A 9,733-nucleotide genomic window follows, 5' to 3' on the forward strand; every position below is an offset into this window, starting at 1 on the left:
TTTCATGTTCAAGTTCTGAGATTCTGTCTTCTGCTTTTTCTAGTCTGCTGGAGTGGTCTTCCATTTTGTTTTGTATTTCTGTTTCATTCTTTTTTCTGAGGTTTTCTATACCATGGGTCACTTCCTCTTTAATATTGTCAATTTTTGCCCCTAAGTTATTACCTATTTATGGTGTTCTCTGTTTCACTTTGGTATTTATTTAGGGCTCCTATGAGTCCACTTATTTGTTTTTGTGTCTTCTCATATTCTTTATTTTTGGTGTCTTGGAATTTCTTGATTGCTTCATGTACATTTTCTTTGACCTTGTCTAGTAACATCTCCATGAAATTCTCAGTGATTTCTTGCAGGATTTCTTCTTTCAGATTGTTCTTGTGGGCTTTGTTGGGTTCCTTAGGACTATCTTTGTTTTGTTGGAGTCTGGAACTTGGTATCCGTTTTTTTCATTTCCCTCTGAATCCTGTAGTAATTTGTTTTTGGGGGGAGAATATTTTCCATTGCTTTTTTGTTTTCCCATCATTCCACTTGGTGCTGTTTCTGTCCCTGGTCTGTGTGTAATTTAGTATTAGTTAACTTACAATAGTAAAACTAATGAAATCAAGAAAGAAATAGAAAAAAGAATACAAAATAGAAGAAAAAATAGAGAACCAAAGAAATCAACAAGGAGATATGGTGGACTAATAAACCACGAACAAGATACACACTTAGAAAAAAGAAAAGAAATTCCAGGGTCAGGAACAATAGAATTTCAGTCTTAGTATTTCTTTTGTTACTCCTTTAGCATCCAGTCCTGGTGTTGGTATTTAAGCAGTAGCTCTGTGGTAGTCTCACAGGTGGTTGGGTCAGGAGATGAGCTTTGTGGACTGCTATCTGCCCTATTTCAAGCAGTGGCTCATCACCTGCCTACTGTCAGCCATCTACTTTTGCAGGCTTTGTTTCCTGAAAGTTCACACAGAGTTCAGCTCCTTGCCCTTTTCCCCTTCTCTGGTGCAGAGGCTTGTCAGTCATTTACTTTTGCAGGCTTTGTTTACTGAAAGTTCACATGGAGATCAGCTACTTGCCCCTCTCCCTTCTCTGGTGTGCTCAGATCACCCCACCCTCTCTGCTGCATGTACTTTTCAGTTCCTTGTTTATTATTCAGTTTTTTTGTGGGGTTGGGGTCAGTCAGTCCCAGTTATGCTGGTCTATCCCAGGGGTGGCTGTGGGAATATTGCATGCCACTTATTTGCTCACCTGTTGGTCTGTGTCTCCCAAGCAGATTTGGAACTAGTGTCTGGTGGCATGGGAGCCCTCCGGTTTTCTCAGTGTAATGTGGTGTGGAAAAGCTTTGTATGTGCTGGAGGTTCAGGCTGTCAGAGTTTTGCTTCTTCTTGGTGTTTTTTTCCTGCCAAATGTGGCTCCACATCTGAGCAGGATTTTTGATTTATGGAGCTCACACTGTTTGCTTCTTCCCTCTAGTTTCCATCTTGGATCCTCAAAAGTTAATTCTTGAACAAAATAAATTTTAGATAGGTTCCCTAAGGTACTAAGAAGACTAAAGAAACTAAAATATGAAATGAAAGAAGGATATTACTGTTGATTTTACTGAAAGAAAAATTATTTTACAAGATTAATGAAGATTTTTTTCTCAGTACATTGGAAAGTCCAGATAAAATGAACAAAATAGTATAAATATACAATCTAGTGTATTTGAATCATAAAGAAATAGAAAATCCCAAAAGACCTGTAACTGATGGTGATTTAACCAGCAATCAAAAACCATAGAACTAGAAAAGCCTAGTACTAGATAATGTCACTCATAAATTCTACCAAAGATTTAAAGAAGAATTAATGCCAATCCTCTTCAAACACTTCCAACAAGCCTCAAACATATTCTATGATGTCAGCAGGCCAGCGTTACCTTAGCATCAAAGCCAAATAAAGATACAGACCAATGCACCTTATAAATACTGATGCACAAGTACTCACAAGCAAACTGAATTCAATAGAACATTGAAATAATTGTAAAGATAGTAATGATGATTCATTCCTGTAAACCCTACTATTCAAGAAGTGGAAATTAGGAAGTTCCCATTTTGAGGTCACCCTCAGACCCACAAATCCACCCATACTTTCCTAGTATAACATTTCTGAAACCACAGAATACACATCCAACCTATCCCCATATATTTAATTCAATATATAATATGTATACATGACATAGAATACACATACCCAAATCTCCAGCACACAGATATGAAGACTGAAAATTCACTATTAATAAAAATCCCATACTTGACAGTGTAGCTCTTGTCACACAGCAACCTTTACACTCCTAAACATACTCATCATAACCTCCTTATGCTGTTTTGGGAACTGTATATATACAGCAATGAAACAATTTCTAACAATATACACAAAGTGCACAACATATCACTATGAAGGATAGTCACTTTTCCTATTTGTGGTCTCTGAAAGATTGCACATTCTGACCTCTTGAACTCAGATGCATCCATATGACTTACCTTTGCCAGTGATGTATGAGCAGAAATTCCACAAATTAATTGAGCAGAAAAACTCACTTGGGGCTGGGTGTGGTGCACAATGGCAGGTGCAGGGGCATGGAGAGCCAGGATCCATAGCTGCCTGATCCCAGCCCAGAATTCTGTGCACCAAATGAGGGCTGAGGCAAGTCAAAGGGTTGGTCCCCAAAGGGTTTCTCTTACCTGAGTGAAAAGACCAGTCCTGATAGAACCTCACCTCGACTACACTTCACCCGCCCATGGCTGCCAACTTGGTTCTGTATTGTGGTGACATCTGTGTGTACTCAGAGCTGGGGAGCCTGCACTGGCTGCTGATGCCAACCCCTGCATGTGGCTCAAGGGTCCGGTGTGTGCATCCTCCCCTCCTCTGCTGCAGCTGCTGCATACCTGAGCACCCCACCACTGCCACAGTCCCCCGGTGCAGTGGCAGGACCCTCTCTGCAGCTGCTGCCCATGACTGGCTTGTTCTGCTGAGCACAGAATCCCTTGGCACAGCTGTGCCTAGCAAACTGGGCTGGCTGTCCATGGCCAGGTGCGAGGACCTAAGGAACATGGTGCAGCTGCCCTAATCTTACTAGGTGCTCATTGCCATGGCCATCCAGAGCACACCTGAGAGCAAGCTCACTCTCAGCCACATCTACCAGTTCCTCACCTACAGCATTCCCTTTCTACCATGGCATCAAGAGCGTCTACCAGAACTCCACCACAACTTGTACCTCAATGACTGCTTCAAGAAGGTGTCCCGCAATGAGGATGATCCAGAAAAAGGTTATTAGTGGACTCTGGATCTGAGCTCTGAGAAAATGTCTGACAATGGAAAGTTCCATCAGAAGTGAAAGTGCTGCTCTGAGACCAGTAGCTCCACAGAGGATGCAAGGACACAAAAATCAGAAGGAAGGGAAGCCAAAAGGCAACAGTCCCTCCTCTCCGCTGAGATCTGTACAGTCTCTGAGCCTCCTGAGGGACCAAGAGCATTTCATCCTTTCCTGGACCATCCACACTCACCTCCACTTATTGCCTCAGCACCCTGTTCAGCAGCCTCAGCACCTTAATTGTCAACACCAGTGGGAGCACACTGCAAGCCAACTCCAGCAGACTCCACCTCGGGATTCAAGGGCACAGCTGCCTTCCAGCAGCCACACTTCCCCATACCACCTCCATTTTCCATGTTTAACCAGACATCTTGCAGCTGAGCAACAACCCTGGTGATCACCATCTAGTGATCTTTCGACTCCAGTCCTTTCCCTGCCAGGACAAGCAGGGGCCAAAGCAGCCCTTTCAGCAAACCTTTCTACAACTTCAGCATGGTCAACAGCCTCATCTACCCCTGAGAGGGCTGAGAAGTGTAAGCAATGCTTCTCAAGTTTTCATATGCACACCTAAGATCTAGTACAAATGAGGTTTCCAAGTCAAGGGGTCTGGGGTACAATGGAGGTTCTGCATTTTCTGTTGAGCTCCTGGGTAATCCTGTGGTCTGCTGACTATACTTGAAGTAATTAGGGTGTATTAGATAAGTCTTTTACACCCCAGTAAACTTTGACAGATTTCTCTGGAGAGAAATCCACTTCACTTTGTTCTGGGATAGGTAGCCTTGAGCCTTATGAGGTCAGGGACCAACTGAGTCTATTTTGTTAGTCACTGAATACTGGGGTAGCAAGCTCAAATCTGTACAGGCAGCTAAAAACCATAAGCCAATGAAGTTACTGGGTGGGAAAACCAAAGTAGTTGGCAACTTAAACAGCATGGAGTGATTGGGACTGACCAGTTTAAGGTGGCTGTGAACAGTTGGTTATCTCCTACATATGTGGCAACATTCTGATTTTTCTAGGAAAGTCAGACAATACAGATTTTTATAGGAAACCTCCAACTTGTATATTTTGCTTTCAATTTTTATCAGTGAGTACTAGGAACACCACAAATCCTTGATCAATATCAGCTTACAAGTCACATGTCTGGTACCTGGCAGGTACTAATAGCAATAAAGTTGTACAAGCAACCCTGTGTGCCAAGCACTGTTCCAGACATGTGACATGCATTAACACTCTTAATCCTCATGACTACTATAGGAGATAGGTATGACCATCCTTTGTTTTCCATATGAAGGAAGCAGAACTCTGAGGTGTTAGTTAACCTGACTAAGGTCACAGGGATAGGAAATGGAGCCAGGCAGCCTAGCACAGAGCTGGTACTTTTAACCTTTGTGTTCTAGTTCCTAAAAAACAAGCCAGCCTCATGGGCAGGCACACATAAATTATAAGAGGTAGGAATGGAGCTAGATCTTACTTGACCACAGATTCTGGTTGAAATAAAAGTCATTTGACACAGGTTACTCCAGAGGCACCTGCACACCCATGTTTATTGCGGCACTATTCACAATAGCCAGTTATGGAAACAGCCAAGATGCCCCACCACTGACGAATGGATTAAGAAAATGTGGTATCTATACACAATGGAATTTTATGCAGCCATGAAGAAGAATTTTCGCTGGTAAATGGGTGGAATTGGAGAACATCATTCTGAGTGAGGTTAGCCTGGCCCAAAAGACCAAAAATCATATGTTCTCCCTCATATGCGGACATTAGATCAAGGGCAAACACAACAATGTGATTGGACTTTGAGCACATGATAAAAGTGAGAGCACACAAAGGGAGGGGTGAGGATAGGTAAGACACCTAAAAAATTAGCTAGCATTTGTTGCCCTTAACGCAGAGAAACTAAAACAGATGCCTTAAAAGCAACTGAGGCCAATAGGAAAAGGGGACCAGGAACTAGAGAAAAGGTTAGATCAAAAAGAATTAACCTAGAAGGTAACACACATGCACAGGAAATTAATGTGAGTCAACTCCCTGTATAGCTATCCTTATCTCAACCAGGAACACTTGTTCCTTCCTATCATTGCTTGTACTCTCTCTTCAACAAAATGAGAGATAAGGGCAAAATAGTTTATGCTAGGTATCGAGAGTGTGGGGGGAGAGGGAGGGGGCAGAGTGGGTGGTAAGGGAGGGGGTGGGGGCTGGGGGGAGAAATGACCCTAGCCTTGTATGCACATATGAATAATAAAACAATAAAAAAAGAAATAAAGGTCATTTGAGTGGGCATCAGTGGCTCACACCTGTAATCTTAACTAGTTAGGAGGCAGAGATCAGGAGGGTCACCAGTCAAAGCTAGCCTGGGCACAAAGTTCAAGAGACTCTATCTCTAAAAAATCCAACACAGAAACAGGGCTGATGGAGAGGCTCAAGTGGTACAGTGCCTGCCTAGAGAGACCCTGAGTTCAAACCCCAGTACTACCAAAAAAAAGTTATCTGAGAAGTTCTTCTGATTAGCACTCCTTTCTCAGAGGTATCTTCATTTGAATAATTTTTATGGTCATCCACCCAGTACCCAGCAGAGAACACAGTAACACAGCCAGTAATTGTTGCATGGCAATTTATTCAAAAAGTGGTAATTAAACAATGGGAATGGTTGTTGGATTTATGGGAGCAGCCTTCCATTAAGATGAAGGTAATGTTCTATGAAGTTGCGTTTATATCATGTTTTTGAATCTTTGATATGAGCATTGTTAATTTGGGGTTTTAATTTTTTTAGAAACAGAATCCCATGTAAGTTGTAAAAACCATTTCCCTGCATATCTTTTTCTTTTAAGAGTCTTATAGCATTAATCTTTTATTTTTGAAACACACTTAAAAATTATTTTAAAGTGGCTTATTAAGGTACAAATGTCATCACTAGTACTTTTTAGCATTATGCAGAAAGACAGCCAAAGAGACTACCTACCTTCATGCTTTGTATACTAAAATTTTTCTATGGATAATTTTGTATGAAAAATTGTGGACATTTATGAGTATTCTTTCTTACACTATTCTGCATTGTGTAATTTAATTTATAATTTGAAATGGGCAGCAAAGAAAATTTTTCTTCAAAAGAAAAAAACTCTCCATGCTGAGAAGAATCACATGAAATAAATGTTAAGTGGAATGAACAAAAAAAAGAAGAAGAACTCCTTCTGCTCCTGTTTCAGATGAGATGATCAGTTCATTAGATGCAAGGTGAAGACAACAGACACCAATCTAAAACTAACAATTAAGTGAGAATTAAACCTGTGTTATTGGAATTTACTGGGACACAGAATTATTTGTTATATCAGAGAATCTGACATGTCCTGTTTCTGTAATACACCAAACACTGGAAAACATCCCCTCAAAGTCCCCAACTACATTTATAAATGCACACAATTACAATATTCCATGATGCAAATACATAGAGATATGTAACCCTAATCTCACAATGTATATATTAGACAACAACACAGGCTCCTCAAACACTTGCATAAAATAAGATACGAATTCACACAAAACTTATCTAACCAGAATTCGATATGCATGTCCCATTACCTTCATGCTACTCAAATAGACATACACTTTCCCTAAAAACATTGTGAATGTTCACATAAACCACCCAAAGAACATTTGCATATGTACATAAGATGCAACCCCAACATAAAAATGTATGGTACCTTTTAAAACTTCCTTAAACACGATTACTCAGATGTGCTAAATTCACACTTTCAAAGGGCATCTTGCTACACACAAACTACCAGAACACACACAACTCCCACAACCCTGAACACAAACACACATTTTTCTTCCACCATCTGAAAACAAGGGAAGAAACTGACTCAAGATAAACAGTAGATGGGTTGGATACTGGAATCTGCCAGCAAGATCTTATCTCAGTGCAGTGATTATTTATTAATTGCTGGGATCAATGATGGAAGACAGCCTTGTCTGTCAACTCTTTAGCAGTAGTTTCAGCTAAAGACAGGGTTCGCACAGTTCTAACTTCTTCATGTCTAGATAAAGCAGAGTGATAAAACACCCAAGCATTGTCCTATTGAGATGTTTTAGCCTGCTATGGACACTAGAGGTCAGAAGACACTGTATTGGGGCCTGAGTATTATTTCACCTTCACCCTGCCCAAGGTATGCTCAATGTTAAAAATTTTTAAAAAGAGAACATTATCCTCACAAAACTGTCTGACAGACTAAATTGCAGGGAGTTCAAACTAAGACAACATTCATTGATTCCTTAATTTAATTATTACTTATCAGGCATAAAAATCAGATTTTATCCTATTAGTTTCTCTCAAACTATAATGGGCACTTCTCTTATATATATATTACATCCCATCAGAGAAAGTACACAACAGAAATATGTGTGTCATGGATACACACACATACAGGTAAGTTTGGAGATGTTAAATCACCAATAGATTAAGGCACAGGTCATCTGCTGAAAGAGCAGAGGGGTAACAAATACAAATTTGAGGAAAATGGAAGGGATAGAGTAATTCCTTCATGTAAAACTGTTCCAGCTGCTGTAGTGCCTCCTTAATGGGAATTTATATTCCTTTTCTGTTCTATACATATCATAATTGGCTACAATGGAGATAAAGAGTCAATTTGAAATCAAGTGAATAAAAACTATAGACATGTACTCCCATCAGTGAATGAGAGTCAGTGATTGGGAGTGGATCTGATGGATGATGCTCCAACCCCACTTGGAATTACTCAATGGATTAGGACACATATGGGATCAGGGTTGCAAACTCCAGCACAAGCCTCACTATGTACTCCCATCAATGGAGGAACAGCAATAGGAAAACTGTGAGGAAGACAGATGGGAGGTAGGCTGTGTAAGAATCACATCAGAAGATGATCTGCTGCCCCAAATATGAAAGGGAAGGGGGAACAGTGTTAGGGAAATGAGGAGTTATGTTGGATATCCACGAACAATCAGTTGTTATAAGCCTAACATTTGTTATAACTATTTATGCCATCCAAGCAGTTTAATTTTCATAAACTTGTACAGAGAGCATTGTTTTTTTAAACCAGTTTCACAGTGAAGTAAACTGAAGTTCAGAGAGGTTAACAATGCTTGCCCACAGTCATAGACCTGACAGAAGTTTCTAAGAATATCTAATTCAAGAGCTATAACAGTCTATACAAGCACTCTACCACTGAGATACAGCACCACTCTCAACCTAATTAAGTTATATTTCATATCTGCTTTATTGCACTTTGAAATAGAAGCCAACTAAGTGTGCTCCAGAGGAACATGCATGTGTGCTTGAGACATTGCAATCAAGGGGCAAAGCAGCCCATGTTACTTAGCTCCAAGCTGATGCTGCCTCCCAGTGGTGTGAGTTGGCCTGGGATCTGCCCTGGGGAAACAATGTAATGGAGACTCCAATTGGCACTCTTCCAAATCTGGTGGGACAGTGTGAGAGCAGGTGCATGGCTGAAGCCTAGCTGGGCACTGTGCAGTTTTCTGAACTGGGCTGGTCTTTCCAAAAGTCTTCCTCAGACTGACAGTTGCGAAGTGATTTGGATATACCATGGACCAATACCCTCACCCACACACTGTAGTCTTAAGAGAGAAAATAAGAGATTTAAAGAAGATGAGCTCTGTGAAGAGCCTGGGGGAATATTCTAGACAGAGGGAACAGATAATGCTATGGAGAAGAGCTGAGGGTGCTGCAGCTGGGCCTGAGCCTGAAGACCATACCAAAGTGGCAGACAGGAAGGGAGAGGGAGTCTGAATTCGACTTAGCCACCAAAACAGCACCATTACAAACTTAGACTTTATTGTAAGAGCTGAGGGACTGAAGAGAACACAGAAAAGACATATCCTCCCAAGAGGAGAAGATAACTTCTGATTCAGGTGTCAAAGAAGGAGAATGGTGGCCTCAGGGAAAAAAGAAGCCAAAGAAACATGGAGAGAGATCCTTAACAGGGTGTTGCCAGAGCATGCTTACTGTGAATTCAGGCACATGGACCCAATGGCTGCCAGAAGAGCCAGGCTGTGAGGACTCGTGTAGGGACCAAACTGAAGAACTTGGCCTTTATGCTGCAGTTGGAGACACCCATTAGACAGACCAATGGAGATGTCAACCTAAAAATATTCTCAAGAATTGATGTTGGAAGTGTTTATCTCCTGACAGATTAAAATAACCCTATTTCTGCATTCCATGCCTCCTCCTAATGAAATCACACAATATGCACAAATACACATACAAGTGAATGTCGTGTATATATGAACATATTTTTCCAGGAACACACTTACAAATTCTGTTATACTGAAAGTTTGTGAAATCACATGCACAATGTACCACATCAAACATGGAAAATCAAATCATCCACATGTGCCTACCTA

The 9,733-nt window shown here is 40.9% G+C and overlaps 1 pseudogene; it reads left to right on the forward strand.

Annotated features, from left to right (window-relative positions):
* Window positions 1–2,758: 2,758 nt before the first annotated feature.
* LOC109680033 (forkhead box protein I3-like) lies at window positions 2,759–3,693 on the forward strand (annotated as a pseudogene).
* Window positions 3,694–9,733: the final 6,040 nt, after the last annotated feature.

The sequence above is a fragment of the Castor canadensis genome, chromosome 13 (genome assembly GCF_047511655.1).
Source record: "Castor canadensis chromosome 13, mCasCan1.hap1v2, whole genome shotgun sequence".
Classification (NCBI taxonomy): Eukaryota; Metazoa; Chordata; class Mammalia; order Rodentia; family Castoridae; genus Castor; species Castor canadensis.